Source organism: Panthera pardus, unplaced genomic scaffold, assembly GCF_024362965.1.
Source record: "Panthera pardus isolate Hobbes unplaced genomic scaffold, ASM2436296v1 HiC_scaffold_16, whole genome shotgun sequence".
NCBI classification, from domain to species: Eukaryota; Metazoa; Chordata; class Mammalia; order Carnivora; family Felidae; genus Panthera; species Panthera pardus.
The window spans coordinates 24071071-24089084 of NW_026526721.1; the positions used below are offsets into that span (position 1 = coordinate 24071071).

Consider the following 18014-nt stretch of genomic DNA (forward strand, 5'->3'; position numbering starts at 1 on the left):
AGATATCTATAAATGAGACCCTGATATGCCTTATGTGATTCTAATACACTCATCTCCTTCAGTGCTTTTACACATATCCATCCAGAGGAATTAAGCAAGAAGTATTTCTCTGGAGATTTGTTTTAAATCATTTTCCAAAATAAAAATAATTTAAAATTTCAGGTACTTAAAAATTTAAGTAGAATTTGTTCATAAATCTACATTTTTGTCTACAGTATTCGATTAGAATACAAACTAAATAAAAATGTTTACAGTTGTTTTACTAACTGTATCAAATACTAAAGCCTATACTGCACATATATATCTATGCATGCTTCCATCTGTGCTCCCAGGTACTTCATTTCATAAATCAACCTTCCTTACCTTTTCTAACAGTCTGAAACTGTTATGTAGAATGGAATGAGTTATAATATCATACTTTCTAGTATTCATAACTTAATTTTAAAAAGTCATTTAGCAGAAAAAATATGAATTAAATATTTCTAATATTAAAGATAATGCTAAATTTATCATGAATTATGTCTAAATAAATGTTATATTTAAAGAAAGAATATGATTTCTTTTAAAAAAAAATTAGGTTTATTTATTTGGAGACAGAGAGTGTGCACAAGTGGGGTATGTTCAGAGAGAGAGGAGAGAGAAAATCCCAAGCAGGTTCCATCCACACTGTCAGTGCAGAGCCCAATGTGGGGGCTCAAACTCATGAATCGTGAGATTGTGATCTGAGCCCAAACAGAGTAGGATGCTTAACTGACTGAGCCACTCAGACACCCTGTAAAGACAGAAGATGGTTTCTGAACATCCTATATAGTTGTTCTTAAATCTTAAACATCCCATAACTTAACTCTTGGCCTTTCAAAAGACCCAGGTAATCTTCCTTACCTTAGTATTTTTGCTTGTACATTTATTTTTGGTGCTCATTTGAACTCCTTCATACCTGTAATTGATTCTGGAGGGCTTGGGGGAGAATTACACTTAAAATAATATTGCTTAGGGAAAAATCACAACTTTATAAAACTGATTCCAATAATTTCCTTCTCTTTCTTTTATGGAGAAATCCAGAAAGAAGTTCCCACAAAGCTGCAAATTTGATGAGTTGTTAAACTGATGACTCATCAAATTAATAAAGTCAGAAAACTTCTGGGTGATAATTGAAGTACAGAGAACAAAGACTATATGCAACATCCCTATAGCTGTATCTGATTTTTTGCTCTGGATCCAATCAGGAAAATATGGTACTCTTGGGAAATCCACTTTATCTACAGACTTGTAAAATTCCATTGGGTAAATTTTTATTCCAAAGAAACTAAGACAGTGTATACATTGTCTAAGCCAAGAGCACTGCTTGGGGAATTTAACTATTTTGCTCAGACTATCACTGGCCATCTGTTATTGAAGAGAGGTCTTTAGAACTTGAATTATCTAGGCAGGCTAACACTGTTGATAGAATAACTTGGCTAAATACTATGTTTTCCATGTCAATTGTCAATTTGTTAGACATACTGTATCAGGAATGAAAAACAGGTTTTTTGTTGTTTTTTTTTTTAATTTCTTGGTATTGATACTGCATGTTTGTAAACTTATTCAGTCACAGCAGAAAATCCTTGTTTCAAATGTGTGTGTGTGAAGATCTTGCTGTGATGGCTGAAGTTCATTTTTTTTAATAAAGCACGATTTATTTGTTCAAAAAAATTTTTTAATCACTCAGAGTTTATGGCTTCATTTGGCCCAATAATACACCTCTGAGGACCCCACATGATCTTTCCAAAAATTACCAGACATGTAAATTTGAAGTGTTACAGGCCCTTCCATGACCCCTTAGGTCCTGCCAGTGGGTCTAAAGAGAAAAATGAGAGCGTTTCTACATGGATCTCCCCACAGTGGCGCTGTTTCTCTGGGCTGCAGTGCTGATGCAAATGACTGGGGCATTTCAGCACAGGAGCCTCTGCACAATGCCATCACATGATTGCACAGCACGAGTTCTCTTTCTGGGCCATTTTATAGAAGGCTTTAGGCTGTTCCCAGCACTTGGGATTTGGACACCAGGTCACCCAGCTTCTCCCCTTGCTCTAACAGAGACTCCATCGTGTTGTGCAGCCTGATTTTGGTCTCATCCAGCTCCATCCTGTACCTTAGTCATGGGGTTAGTTTCTCAGCAGTTCTTGTATCTACTGGGGCTGCCATCTAAGGGCTGCTTAGCGGATGGTAGCAAGAGATCCGACTGGCCACTCTATCCTGTCCACCTGCTTGGAGAATTCTTCTAGTACCTTCTCTAGAAAGGTAAGAGCCATGCAGGGCGGCAATTCACTATCTGCAATGACCACTCCTGCAAGACTGTGGTTTCACACGTAGACGTGGCACAGATATTCTTGTTCTTGGACAGAAGCTCTGCTGCCTTATGCTGAGTGCTCCACAGCCCGTTGACCTGTGAGGGTCATGACTTTCTGATCACTGGACCTCTGGAAGAAGCTGAAGGAGCACACGTCGTATGTGGCTTTGAGCAGCACCACCTTGGGCTTGCCTTTTTACAGGACACTAAGGCTGTACAGCTTCATGGTGCAGTGTTCCCCACCCCTGCCCCAGAGCCATGGGACCAGCGCCCCTGGGGACTGCCTCAGGTTGCTGATGAGTCTGACCTATTGAAAACACCACCTGAAAAATGATTTATCAAGTAATTTAAGAAAATAAACATTTGGCACAGTTTGCTCTGAACTTTAAAATGCCTCAATATTAAGCATTTTGGAGTAGATATACTTTTTTATTGTCTAATTTGCTCTGTGAAGATCTGAAACTTCTAGCTCTTTTCCGTGTGATGAAAAGCATTTAAAAAAATTTCCCACAATAAAGTAATGTTAATGGTGAATGTTAGATTAGGTTAGGTAAACAACTTTTCTTTGTGAAAATCAAAAGAAGAAGTAACAGGTTATCAAAGATAAAATTTAAAATTATTGTATTATCTTCATCAACAAATCCTTGATAAAGAGTTAATTATAATGATATAAAACACTTGTTTTTAACACTTAACATGGACCAAGAAAGGAATTTAAATGTCTCATCTACATAAAGTCATTTTATCCTTGTAAAAACTATATTATTATAAATAAGTCAGGAAAAAAAGATTATTTTAATGATTTTCCTACTTCTAATAGTACAGAGTGAGCATACATGGGGACAGCAGGCAACCAGATGCTCCATAGAAATGGGTATTTTGCCTCATTTTTCTGATTATATGCCAACATCTATCAGAGTGCTCAGGATAATAGTATTTTTGAGAAAATTAATCTGAATAAATGAATGAAAAGAACAAAAATAGAAGCGTTTTAAATATTACATTGTGACTATGCTTGAAAATACTGCTCATGTCATTTTATTTGCTGAAATGATTCTGTATAACTGCAAAGCCGCCATTGCCCACATACCTCAGGATTTTCCATATGCAGGGGCTGTCCTCCCACAGTTAGCAAGAGGCAGCAGTAAGGGGAATAAATAGGAATATGAGGGTGGATGATGACATTCCATGACAAATGAGTCTGATGGTCTCATTTGTTATCATATCCAGTCATTGAAAATGTGCCAATTCTTGCTCCTCAATGAAATTTTCTTTTCTTCCTAAATTCTGATAATGGGTTTTATGCAGAATTCTATAAAATGATTCACCTAAATAGGAAAGTTTACAGCAATTTGAGTCAACATGCCAATGGAAGAAATGACACAGGTGCTTTGATCTTTTTCTTCCTTAAAAAATAAAGATTTTAATGTCATTTAAAAAGTTTTAAAGGGCATTTTTTAATGTGAAAATGCACTTTCAGTATTAAGACTTCATATTTGTATGTAAATTTAAGCTCAGAGATAAATTTACAAAACTTGAATTGTTATTTGATCAAAAGGGTTTTGAAAATTAAGCTGATATAGTTCCAATATCCCTCTTCCTTTTTTTTTTTTTAAATACGGAATGCTTCACAAATTTGGTGTCATCCTTGCACAGAACTCATGCTAATCTTCTCTGCATTTCAATTTTAGTATATGTGCTGCCAAAGCATGCACTCTATCTTCCTTTTGTGACAATACGTTCTTTTGTTTCTTTGAGATTTAATCTCATGGTGCCTGTTTGGAAACATAATATGGAAAGAAGTCTAATGAACTTATGGAACATGTTGGTTTTGGACAGGTAAAAGAATGAAATGGTCTGAAGGGCTTGTTATAAATGCATATGATAATAGTCTGCCAGATTTAATAACATGCTTTATCCCTTTCAATTAAAGCTACTATGTGCAGATTCAAGTACCTTTAACGTTTATTTATTTTTGAGACAGAGAGAGACAGAGCATGAATAGGGGGTGGTCAGAGAGAGGGAGACACAGAACCCGAAACAGGCTCTAGGCTCTGAGCTGTCAGCACAGAGCCCGACGCGGGGCTCGAACTCATGGACCGCGAGATCATGACCTGAGCCGAAGTCGGCCACTTAACTGATTGAGCCACCCAGGTGCCCCTCAAGTACCTTTAAAGACTGAATGTTATGTGGATAGATGGAAAAATGATACTATCATTGGATTCCATTCTCAGTAGTATTTTGTATTTTTTCAAAAGCTAAAGCTTAACTATATTTTTACTTATAAGTTATTTTTAAGGTTTAAAACAGTGAATTTGTGGCAAAACATGTCAAATTAACCTTTAAAAAATGGAAAATATTTTATATATAAGGATGCCGTTTCTTCTTCCCAATTTTATTAATTAAAAAAAAACTTAAATTGTTGTTCTAAAACACCAATGAGCTATTTGATTTTTATCTTGGAAAAAAATGAATGTATATAGATGGCACACATTCCTTTACTCAGTTGCATATTGAAAAAAAAAGATGAGAAAAATTAGTTCAACTTTGATCTCAATTTAGCAGTAAATATCAATGCAGCTTTCCCAGATGTCTATAGTTTCAATTTTTAACTACTAACATAAGAAACTGAAGTCTTATTTTATGTAATTGGCTTTCCCATGAAAACTGTAGCTACAATTGAGGAGTTTTGCCTTTATACTTGATTCAATAACAGCAACAAAAAAATGATACTGCCCTAGGAAATGACACACAAGAATCATTTACATACGGGGCCTCATCTAACTTCAAGATTATTCTGTATGTGAAGTCTGCAGTAGGATTGACTCCACAGACTCTTTATTAGCCTACTTTTATCATCACACTTTTATGCCTTTAATAAGATGTTAGGTATTCTTTCTCCTTTTTTAAAGTTTGTTTGTTTATTTATTTATCTTTGAGAGAGAGAGAGAGAGAGAGAGAGAGAGAGAGAGAGAGAGAGAGAGAGAATCCCAAGCAGGCTCCATGCTCTCAGGCTCACAAACCATGAGATCATGACCTGAGTTGAAATCAAGAGTCGGATGCTTAATCGACTGAGCCACCCAGGCGCCCCTGTTCTTTTCTCCTTAAGTGAAACATATTTTACTTGATAAAGACATGTAGAAAAGTACGTGTATGTGTGTGTGTGTGTGTGTGTGTGTGTGTGTGTGTGTGTGTGTCTATGTTGACTGATCTTTTCATAATGTGCTGTTTTACATGTTGATGGCATTGTGCTGTTATAAACTGAGCCTCACATTCATGAGAGTAAAGGGCACAGCCAATGTTGATGACATCTGTCAAATTGTTATTATGGAGAATTTCCTGTAGAGTCATTGCATTATGGGTCAGAGGGGAGGTGGAGCAAGGCAGAAGCATGTGAATAGAAATACACTTGGGATATAAATCAAAGAAGAGAGTACTTCATTTTAGGTGTGACCTACAAATCTATGAAGTAAGTATAATCTTCATTCTAAAGAAAAGGAAACTAAAGTTCAGGAAGATGAAGTCATTCATTTAGAGTTCTAATGTAATATCGGAAGCAGGATTTTACGTCTCAACGTCCGATTCTATTGAAACTAACCAAACATGCAGAAAAATTTAAAAACAGACAAAACCAACAACAAAACCCTCCTTCATGTTGGCATTGCTTCTCTATCCTAGACACGTTTTCCATTTTTTCTTGATAGATGTCAAGCAACAGGTTTTTTTCCTGATATTTGTTGTCAATATAATCTCCTCCTCCAACCACTGTTCAAAATTTAAAACTATACTAATTAGCAACAGCTTGAAACATACCACAATTTGGAATTATAGAAAGGGAAGGGGATCATAGTTTGACAAACAACAATTAAAGAAAAACCATCTGGAAGAGATAAAAGTGCTGAGGAGATGATCCAATAAATGTTTCTCAATAATTTTACATGCATAAACATCCAGGAGATAGGAAGATGAATATAGATATTGTAAAATAATTATTTTAGATATCCATTCTCTGGTTCTCTTAAAGCTAGACTCTTCCTTATACTTTTATAAGGAAAATACATAATCATAAACTATAGTCAGATATAAACTTCAGTATCTCTGCTAAAAAGAAGTATGTTAATTAAGAAAAATATAACAAAGTCATTTCAGAAAACATGTATTTGATGGTAATAGCTTAAGAATTTAACATGCTTATGTGTGTTCCCTTGTCACTTCACTCTACAGCATGACGGCACAGAAAGGATCTGGAGGCTTGCCACTGGAGAAAGGAAAGGTGGCAAACCTATAAATTACTCTTAATTATCAAAAATAGAATGCATAAAGTGACTTTCACACTCTTGAGTATAAAACACATCAAAAGTTACCATTAGACATCCTCTTGCAGCTATAATTCACTCACTTGATTTTACAGAGTTCTCAGTGTGCCTGATTTCCTTGGTCTACCTGTTTCTCTCTCCCTGCCACTCATTATCCCTATTATTCCTCTCCCATTGACTCTTCAGTTGGCACATTTCCATACTCCCCATTATGCTTACAAATAATCTCATTAAAAGAGTACAGCTCACCAAAGAGCACCTGTTACATCAAGGGTAGAACTGACATTAGACTCACTTCACCATGGGCAGTATTCAAGTGTTTTACTGGAAATATACCCTCACATCTGGTTGCTACTCAGTGGTTAAGTACATAGCCACATTATTGAGATCAATTATTACCTGCCTGAGCTAGAAAACAGTTTACAACATGATGAAAGGGTGAAAAGAATAGTGCTCAGTGAAGCGATCATTGACTGAAATATCAAGTACCTCTTGTGTCAAAGTGCTAACAACGTATAATCTAACAGCAATAGTGTTTCAAGATCATACCCCATTACCTAGGGGTATTTATTCAGCATAATATCAAAGACATGTGTAATCTTTGTGACTACAGAGACCATAAAGGCCCAGGTAGCAGCATAACCAAGAAATTAAAAGATGATAAATAGTCCATGATTAAATTTTCATTTCCCATTCTTGATTCTGTTTACTATTCCATTTTGATCGATTTTTTTCCCCACACACTTTTGAGTATCAGAGGAAACTGGATACACTTGTAAAATGATGGTTTTAGTTTGAAATGAAGAACACACCCACCAAAAATCTTGGTTGAACAACAGCTAAATATCAAAGAAAAGGACACACACACCTCCTCACTCAAGTACCTCCTGCCAAGAGAACCAGGGCTTCCCGCCTGCTTACATAACAGGCCGGCAAGTCATGCACACGCACTTCTGAAGAGTGGCTGGTAGTGAAGGGAAAGCAGCAGGGGCAGAGGGGCTGGTGCGGAGGATTCTTGGTAGAACGTGAACTGTACAAAAGGGTCAAGAGAGCAGCTGTTAGCCCAACACAGGACCAAATTAGTGGCATGGGATATGCCTTTACAGGACTGAGTTGGTGGCAAAAGGCAGAATGCAAGTTCTGGCAAACTAATTTTATTTTTGTTTGCGTAGTACATTTGTAAAATTGCATAAAAGTAAATTTTATTTCACAGTTTTTAAAATTTTAAAATTTTATTTTACAGAGAGTTGCCTGCTTTCTATATTGAATTTGGTTTCCTTGCTCAAGAACAGAATACACCTCTTGATTAAACCTTTACTTTCAAAGTCAAAGTAACCTTTTTCACAGTCTGAATGTCACTTGAGCCTTAAAATACAATGATTTTCCTTTCCAGAAGAAACAGTGACATAGTGGTGAAACTATTCCAGCACTTAAATATGCTACAAAAGCCAACATACTAAACCAAACTAGCAATCCCTTTCTCAATCACTTAAGTGGAGAGATAAATGATTCTTTTTCACAAACACATCTGCTTATCTTAAGGGAGTCTAGAAATTAGATCACTACCTTAAGCAACATTTAAGAGCATTCCTATGTCTCATGAATCAGGAAATGTTAACTTATAGGCATCTTCTTTACAGTAAATCAGAGCAAATGATTTTCAAGGGAAATTTGTAAAGTATAATTCTAAAACTTATTTGTAAAAATAATGTGAAGGTGAATCAGCAACTAAATATAAGTGAGTTTTAAAAGAAGATTAAGTCCTTTAGTTTCTGTGATCCATGAATAATTTTTAAAACAAAATTTCTTATAATATTTAAATAATATATAATGCATTAAAAATAATGCTTTACTGGGGCGGCTCAGTCAGTTAAGCGCCCGACTTCGGCTCAGATCGTGATCTCATGATTTGTGAGGTCAAGCTCCGTGTTGGGCTCTGTGCTGACAGCTTGGAGCCTGGAGCCTGCTTTGGATTCTGTGTCTCCCTCTCTCTCTGCCCCTTCCCTATTCATGCTCTGTCTCTCAAAAGTAAACATTGAAAAAATATTTTTTTTAATTAATGCATATACTACATCTACATATACTACTATAATACTAGTATATAATCATATACTACATCTAAATAGAATCATATGTACAAAAACTTTACAGACACAGCACAATATTCAACATGAGAAAATAATATTTTGATGAAAAACAATGATGCTCTCCTTTCTGTATCCAAAATTTTCTAACTTTGGATAAGGGATATTTTTATAAGACCAATAGAAGTTCGAGTGTATTAATTAGTGACACTAACAATACTACTGGGTAGTTGTGTTTACCATTCCCTCCAAATATTGTTAGGATTTTCTCTAGTAATTACTTAGGAAACTTCAATACTTCTGAGCATATTTATATTCCAGAAGACTTCCTAACTTTCTCCTCTGAGAAAGCTCAGAATATGATAGGAAATTTCAGATATAATAAACAAATAGTAGGGCAAATCTTAATGAACATAAACATTCATTGTGACCAATGTCCTCCAAAATTCTAATTTAAAATAATCCTGGAGACTGGCGAGGATGCAGAGAAAGGGGAACCCTCTTTCACTGCTGGTGGCATTGCAAACTGGTGCAGCCACTCTGGAGAACTGAATGGAGGTTCCTCAAAAAAAAAGAACTGTCCTATGATCCAGCAATTGCACCACTAGGTATTTACTCAAAGTCTACAAAAATACAGATTTGAAGGGGTACATGTCTTCAATGTTTATAGCAACATTATCAACAGTAGCCAAACTATGGAGAGAGCCCAAATATCCATCGACTGATGAATGGATAAAAATACATATATATGTGTGTGTGTGTGTATATGATATATACACATACACAATGGAATATCACTCAGCCATCAAAAGAATGAAATCTTGGCATTTGCAATGATGTGGATGGAGCCAGAATGTATTTTGCTAAGCAAAATAAGTCAATCAGAGAAAGACAAATACCATATGATTTCACTATATGTGGAATTTAAGAAACAAAGAGATGAACATTTGGGAAGGTGAGAAAAAAGAGAAGAGAGGGAAAAACAAACCACAAGAGACTCTTAACAAAAGAGAACAAACGAGAGTTGATAGAGGGTGGTGGGTAGGAAGATGGGCTAGATGGGTGATGGGTATTAAGGAGGGCACTTGTTGTGATGAGCACTGGGTATTGTATATAAGTGATGAATTACTGAATTCTACTCTTGAAACCAATAATCCACTGCATATTAACTAAAATTTAAATAAACAAAAAAAATGGAAATTGAATTGTGAAACAGAGATTTTTTCTTCTTTTAAATCATTGCTTACATTTTAAAATTCATATTAGCAGAATAATGAAGGTTTGGTTACTTCTTTTTTTTTATTAAATTTTTTTTAACGTTTATTTATTTTCGAGACAGGGAGAGACAAAGCATGAACAGGGGAGGGTCAGAGAGAGGGAGACACAGAATATGAAGCAGGCTCCAGGCTCTGAGCTGTCAGCACAGAGCCCAACACGGGGCTAGAACTCACGGACCGCAAGATCATGACCTGAGCCGAAGTCGGCCGCCTAACCGACTGAGCCACCCAGGCGCCCCTGAATAATCCAAATCCTTAGAATGACAGCAATTATTATTTTGTTTGAATCTTGTTTGACATCTATGCAATATATACATATATAGTGACCTGATTATTTAAAACTTTGTTTGAATTCTTAGCTATTACATTAGGTAACAATGTTATCAGTGTTCATTATGCTTAAATCATACAAACTATCTTTAAAAAGAGAGAAATTTTGGGGTGCCTGAGTGGCTCAGTTGGTTCAGCATCTGACTTTGGCTCAGGTCATGATCTCACAGTTTGTGACTTGGAGCCAGCGTCGGGCTAGGTGCTGGTAGCTCGGAGCCTAGAGCCTGCTTTGGATTCTGTATTTGCCTCTCTCTCTCCCCCTCCCCCACTCCCCCCCCCCCCCGCTCTCAAAAATAAATAAACATTAAAAAAAGTTTTTTAAAAAAAAGGGAGTGGAGCACCTGGGTGGCTCAGTTAGTTAGGCATCCAACGTCCACTCAGGTCATCATCTCACCGTTTGTCGTTCAAGCCCCACATCTAGCTCTGTGCTGATAGCATGATCCAGATTCTGTGTCTCCTTCTCTCTCTGCCCCGTCTCCCGCTCACATTCTGTCTGTCTCTCTCAAAAATAAACATTTAAAAAAAATTTTTAAGAGAGAAGCATTAAAATATGGTTAGAATAAAAACATAGTTTGAAATAGACAAATCATATCCCATTTCTTAAATGATGTTTGATTTTTATACATTTCTTTCAGATTATATTAGCCAACAGTGATTGCATATTGCCAATAAAAAAAAAGAATTTAAATTAACGTTGTCATCCCTATTCCAACTCACTCTTTGTTAGCATCTTGGGTTCAGTTTTTCTTTATTTTATTTCAAGTTTTTATTTAAATTCTAATTAGTTAATATATAGTGTAATATTGGTTTCAAGAGTAGAATTTAGTGATTTATCACTTACATACAACACCCAGTGTTCATCCCAACAAGTGTTCTCAATACCCTTCGTCCATTTAGCCCATCCCCCACCAACCTCCCCTCCATTAACCCTGTTAGTTCTTTATAGTTAGGAGTATCTTATACTTTGCTTCTTTTTTCTTCCCCCTTCTCATATGTTCTTCTGTTTTGCTGCTTAAATTCCCCATATGAGAGAAATTATATAGTATTTGTCTTTTTCTGACTCACTTATTTCACTTAGCATGATACACTCTTGCTCCATCCACGTCATTGCAGATGGCAAGATTCTTTGAAGAGTAATACTCCATTGTAGATATATACCACAATTTCTTTATCCATTCATTAGTTGATGGACATGTGGGCTCCTTCCATAATTTGGCTATTGTTGATAGTGTTGCTATAAACATTGGGTTATATGTGCCCCTTTGAATCAGTATTTTTGAATCCTTTAGATAAATACCTAGTAATGCAATTGTTGGGTCATAAGGTAGTTCTATTTTTACCTTTTTGAGGAAACTCCATACTGTTTTCCATAGTGGCTGCACCAGTTTGCATTCCCACCAACAGTGAAAGAGGGTTTCCCTTTCTCCACATCCTCGCCAACATCTGTTATTTCCTGAGTTGTTCATTTTAGCCATTCTGACAGGTGTGAGGTGGTGGTATCTCATTGTGGTTTTGATTTGTGGTTCCCTGATGATGAGTGATGCTGAGCATCTTTTCATGTATCTATTAGCCATCTGGTTTTTTTTTAATTAATTAATTTATTTTTGAGATGATAGGGAGGTGCACAGAGAGAGAGGGAGACAGAGGACCTGAAGCGGGCTCTGCACTGACAGCAACCAGCCCAATGTGGGGTTCAAACTCACAAACCAGGAGATCACGACCTGAGCTGAAGTTGGACACTTAACTGAGCCACCCAGGCTTCCCAGTAGTCATCTGTATATCTTTTTGGAGTCACCTGTTCATGTCTTCTGCCCATTGTTCAACTGGATTATTTACTTTTTTGGGTGTTGAGTTTGATACATTCTTCATAGGTTTTAGATATTAACCCTTTATCTGATATGTCATTTGGAAAGATCTCCTCCAATTCTGTAGGTTGTCTTTTAGTTTTGTTGATTGCTTCCTTTGCTGTGCAGAAGCGTTCTATCTTAATGAAATTCCAACAGTTCATTTTTGCTTTTGTTTCCCTTGCCTCCAAAGACCTGTGTAGTAAGACATTGCTATGACCAAGGTCAAAGAGGTTGCTGACTTTGTACTCCTCTAGAATTTTGATGGTTTCCTGTCTTACATTTAGGTCTGTCATCCATTTTGAATTCATTTTTGTGTATGGTGCAAGAAAGTTGTCCACATTTATTCTTCTGCATGTTGCTGTCCAGTTTTCCCAAAACCATTTGTTGAAGAGACTTTTTTCCATTGGATAATGTTACCTGCTTTGTCAAAGATTAGTTGACCACACAGTAGTGGGTACATTTCTGGGTTTTCTAGTCTGTTCCATTGATTCATGTGTGACTATTTTTATGCCAGTATTGATCACTGTCTTGATCACTACAGTTTTGTAATGTAGCTTGAGGTCCAGAATTGTGATGCCTTCAGCTTTGCCTTTCTTTTTCAAGAGTGGTTTGGCTATTCCTGGTCTTTTGTGGTTCTGTCCAAATTTTAGGATTGTTTGCTCTAGCTTTGCAAAAAATGCTGGTGGTATTTTGATAGGGATTGTATTAAATATGTAGATTGCTTTGGGTTGTTTAGACATTTTAACAGTATTTGTTCTCCCAATTTATGAGACTGGAATGTATTTCTCTTTCTTTGTGTCACCTTCAGTATCTTTCATAGGCATTTTACAGTTTTCAGAGTACAGATCTTTTACCTCTTTGGTTAGGTATATTCCTAGATATCTTGTGTTTTTTGGCGTAATTATAAATGGTATCTATTCCTCTTTCTGCTTCTTCATTATTGGTGTATCTAAATGCAACAGATTTCTGTTTGTTGATTTTATATCCTCTGACTTTGCGGAATTCGTGTATCAGTTCTAGCAACTTTTTGGTGGAATTTTTTTAGGTTTTTTACATAGAGTATCATGTCATCTGCAAATAGTGAAAGTTTGATTTCTCCCTTGCCTATCCGAATGCTTTTATTGATTTTCTTGTCTCATTTCTGAGGCTAGGAATTCCAATGCTGTGTTAAATAACAATGGTGAGAGTAGCCATCTCTATCTTGTTTCTGACTGTAGGAAAAGCTCTCAGTTTTTCCCCATTGAGGATATTAGCTATGGGTCTTTTATATACAGAGTTTATGATATTGAGGCATGTTCCCTCTATCCCTACTTTGTTGAGGGTTTTTATCAGGAATGGATGCTGTATTTTGTCATATGCCTTTTCTACATCTATTGAGAAAATCATATGGATCTTATCTTTTCTTTTATTAATGTGATGTATCATGTTGATTCATTTGTGAATATCGAACCATTCCTGAAGCCTAGGAATAAATCCCAATTGATTGTGATGAATAATTCTTTTAATGTACTGTTGATTCAATCTGCTAGTATGTTGTTGAGAATTTTTGCATTCGTGTTCATCAGGGATATTGGCCTATAATTCTTTTTAGTGGGGACTTTGATTCTGAAATCAAGTGAAATCAATGTAATGCTGGCCTCATAGAATGAGTTTGGAAGTTTTCCTTTTATTTCTATTTTTTTTTTTTTTTTGGAACAGTTTGAGAAGAATAGGTACTGACACATCCTTAAATGTTTGGTAGAATTCCCTGGGGAAGTCATCTGGCCCTGGACTTTCATTTGTTGGGAGATTTTTGATTATTGATTCAATTTCTTTCCTGGTTGTGGGTCTACTGAAACTTTCTATTTCTTCCTGTTTTAGTTTTGGTCGTTTATATTTTTCTAGGAATTTGTCCATTTCTTCCAGTTTACCCAATTTATTGGCATATAATTTTTCATAATACTCTTTTATAATTGTATTTCTATGGTTTTGGTTGTGATTTCTCCTCGTTAATTTGTGATTTTATTTATTTGGGTCCTGTCTCTTTTCTTTTTGATAAGTCTTGCTAGAGGTTTATAAATTTTATTAATTCTTTCAAAGAACCAGCTCTTAGTTTCATTGATCTGGCCTACTGTTTTTTTTTTGTTGTTGTTGTTGTTTGTTTGTTTCTACTATCATTTCTTTCTTAAAAAAAAAAAATTAAGTGTTTATTTAGTTTTGAGAGAGGGAGATACAGAACTTGAAGAGGGCTCCAGGCTCCACGCTGTCAGCTCAGAGCCCTACACAGGGCTCAAACCCACCAACTGAGAGATCATAACGTGAGCCGAAGTCAGACGCTCAACTGACTGAGCCACCCAGGTGCTGATAATATCATTTATTTCTGCTCAATCTTCATTACTTCCCTTATTCTTCTGACTTTAGGCTTTATTTGCTGTTCATTTTCTAGCTCCTTTATGTGTAACCTTAGGTTGTGTATTTGAGATTTTTCTTGTTTCTTGAGGTAGGTCTGTATTGCTATATACTTCCCTCTTAGGACCACTTTTGCTGCACCTCAAAGGTTCGGACTGTCATATTTTCATTTTCATTTACTTCCATGCACTTTGTTTACATCTTCTTTAATTGGATATTTTTAACCTCCATGTATTTGTTGTATTTCCAAATTTTTTCTTTGTGATTGACTTCAAGTTTCATAGCATTGTGGTCTGAAAATATGCGTGGTATGATATCAACCTTTTTGTACATTTTGAGGCCTGATTTGCGACCCAGTATGTGATCTATTCTGGAGAATACTCCATGTGCACTCAAAAAGAATGTGTATTCTGCTGCTTCAGGATGAAATGTCCTGAATATATATTAAGTGCATCTGGTCCAGTATGTCATTCACAGCCATTGTTTCTTTGTTGATCTTTTCCTTAATGGTCTGTACATTGCTATAAGTATGGTGTTAAAGTTCCCTATTATTATTATGTTCTTATCAATGAGTTTATGTTTATTATTGATTTATATATTTGGGTGTTCCTAAACTAGGGGCATGAATATTTACAACGGTTAGATCTTCTTGTTGGATAGATCCCTTTATTATGATACAGTGCCCTTCTTCATCTCTTGCTACAGTCTTTGGTTTAAAAATCTAGTTTGTCTGATAAAAGTATGGCCACTCTTGCTTTCTTTTGACGTCCATTAGCACGATATATGGTTCTCCATCCTCTCACTTTCAATCTGGAGGTGTCTTTAGGTCTAAAATAAGTTCCTCATAGGCAACATATCAATGGGTCTTGTTTTTTGTTTTTGTTTTTTTACCCATTCTGATGCCCTATGTCTTTTCATTGGATCATTTAGTCCATTTGCCTGAGTGATTATTGATAGATAGGAATGGTGTGCCACTGTATTACCTGTCAAGATGCTGTTTCTGGAGATTCTCTCTGTTATTTTCTAGTCTTTGTTGCTTTTAGTCTTTCTTTCCCACTACAAGAGTCCCCTTTAGTATTTCTTGTAGGGCTGGTTTAGTGGTCATGGATTCTTTTAGTTTTTGTTTGTCTTAGAAATTCTTTATCTCTCTATTCTGAATCACAGCCTTGCTGAAAAGGTTTTCTTAGCTGTATATTTTTCCCATTCAGCATATTGAATATATCATGCCACTCCCTTCTGGCCTGCCAAGTTTCTGTAGAAAGATCTTATGTGTCTTCCCTTGTAGGTTAAGGACTCCTTTTCCCTTGCTGTTTTCAGGATTCTTTCCTTATCTTTTCATTTTGCAATTTTACTATGGTATGTCTTGGTTTGGGGCAGCTTTTGTTGATTTTGATGAGAGTTCTCTTTGCCTCTTGGATTTTGATGTCTGTTTCCTTCCCCAGATTAAGCAAGTTTTCACCTATAATTTGCTCAAATAAACCTTCTGCTGCCTTTTTCCTGTCTTCTTCTGGGACTCCTATGATATGACTGTTATTATGCCTTATTGAGTTGTTGAGTTCCCTAAGTCTACATTCATGAGCCAATATTTTTTGTTTTCCCTCTTCTTTTCAGCCCTCCTTTATGGAAAATTATTATTTTCCATCATTTTATCTTCTATATTACTTAGTCATTCCTCTGCTTCTTCCATCCTTGTTGTCAGTACATCCAGTTTGCTTTGCATCTCAGTTATAACATTTTTTACTTTGGCCTAATATTTAGGTCTTATATTTCTGAAGTAAGGGACTCCCTAGGGTCTTCTATGGTTTTCTCAATCCCAACTACTAGTATCATTATCATTATTGTTTTAAATTATGATTAAGGCATGTTACTTATATCTGTTTTGATTAGATTCCTTCCCGCGACTTCTTGTTCTTTCTTTTGGGATAAATTCCTCACTCTTGACATTTTGTCTAGATCTCTGTCTTTTGTGTGTTAAAAAGTCTGTTATGTTTCTGCTCCTGAGAGTATAGCCTATATTAAGAAGAGGTCATATACTGTCCAGGTCCTGGTGCTTCAGGAAGTGTTTTGGTGTATGCTGTATGCACTCTATTGTGTTTTGGCTGCTCTTTCCCTCAGATCAGTCTTCAGAGTTTCTCCTTGCCTGCAGAAGGAAGTGCTTGGACTTTGTTCAGTGTGTGGCAAGTTTTACCAGGCATGTTTTGATCTGCTTGTTAAAAAGGGTTACATCCTATTTTTTGGTTGTTTATTTCAAAATGTTTTCTCTATGGAGTAGAAGAATTAATGGGTCGTGGTTGCTGTGGGACACTGGGTTAGGGGCAGGTTTGCAAACAGAAATGAAAGAATAAGAATTTTGTAAAACTGAAAATCTGTATTTTGTATGCAAATGTTTGTTTGACATTATCTTTAAGAATTTCTCAAATCATTGATAGTCAAAGTAACATTTTACGGTGATATATTTTTTAAATATTATGTTTATGTTACCAAGGTTTTTTTTTTTTTTTTTTTTTTTTTTTTTTTTTTTTTTTTTGCTCAAAACATACACTGATGAAATATTTCCTATGATTAATTTCTCTCTGTGAAAACTCTAGGATATAAGATATAGTGTGTTTACAATCTTGGTACAGAGAGCTAATTTACTTTTTGGGGAGGTCAGGAATATTTAGTGTTTTAGAGAAATAGAGAGTGCCACTTCTGGTTGTCCCATCCATGTGCCACTTTCATTTCACCCATGCAGAATTTCCTACTCTAAAATCAGTATATAGATACTATTTTATTTGTGATAATTCATTAATTTTTTGCCTCAGTAGCATTTCACAGAACCTCATTAGGAGGAGCTATTCTGTTATTGTGATATAAGCTGTTTGCCTAATATAATTATTTTTACACACGAAGAATATATTCTAGTCCTAATTTCTGAGAATAATACAGGCAATAGTTTTTCATTTATAATAAATATATTTAAGGAATTTATCATTATAATATGTTAACTCATTAATAGCCATATTTATATTTTTTGCATGAACTCTATTTGTGTGTGGTATTTAATTTTTTATATTCTAGTATTTAATGAAAGAGTCTATATTTATTTTATGGCAAATTATTATAAGTTGATAATCTTTGAGATGATAATTTTGCCTTTTCATAAAACAAAATGGGACATTTCATTGTTTTACTGTGCTATGTATCAACTTGCATAAGATGCAGCCATAACTTAAAAGCTGAAAAGAGTGAAACATGAAAATGTAGGTCTTGCATCTTCACATGGATTCTTTGATACTTTTTCAGTTTTATTCACAGTCATTTGTTATTCAGATATTGAGTTAACTTTTGTAGCATAAATATGCTGCTAATAGGAAATGATATATGTAATTGACCTTTTAAGAGATCTCAACAGAAATCTCAGGGCCTGGGTCAATTGCTTCTTCCTTTTTAAGAACCTGCTT

At 35.6% G+C, this 18014-nt stretch overlaps 2 pseudogenes; both read right to left on the bottom strand.

The window, feature by feature from the left end:
* Positions 1–1958: 1958 nt before the first annotated feature.
* On the bottom strand, positions 1959–2555 carry LOC109277904 (synaptobrevin homolog YKT6-like; annotated as a pseudogene).
* A 1386-nt stretch (positions 2556–3941) lies between these two features.
* On the bottom strand, positions 3942–4040 carry LOC128777468 (U6 spliceosomal RNA; annotated as a pseudogene).
* Between the last annotated feature and the right edge of the window lie 13974 nt (positions 4041–18014).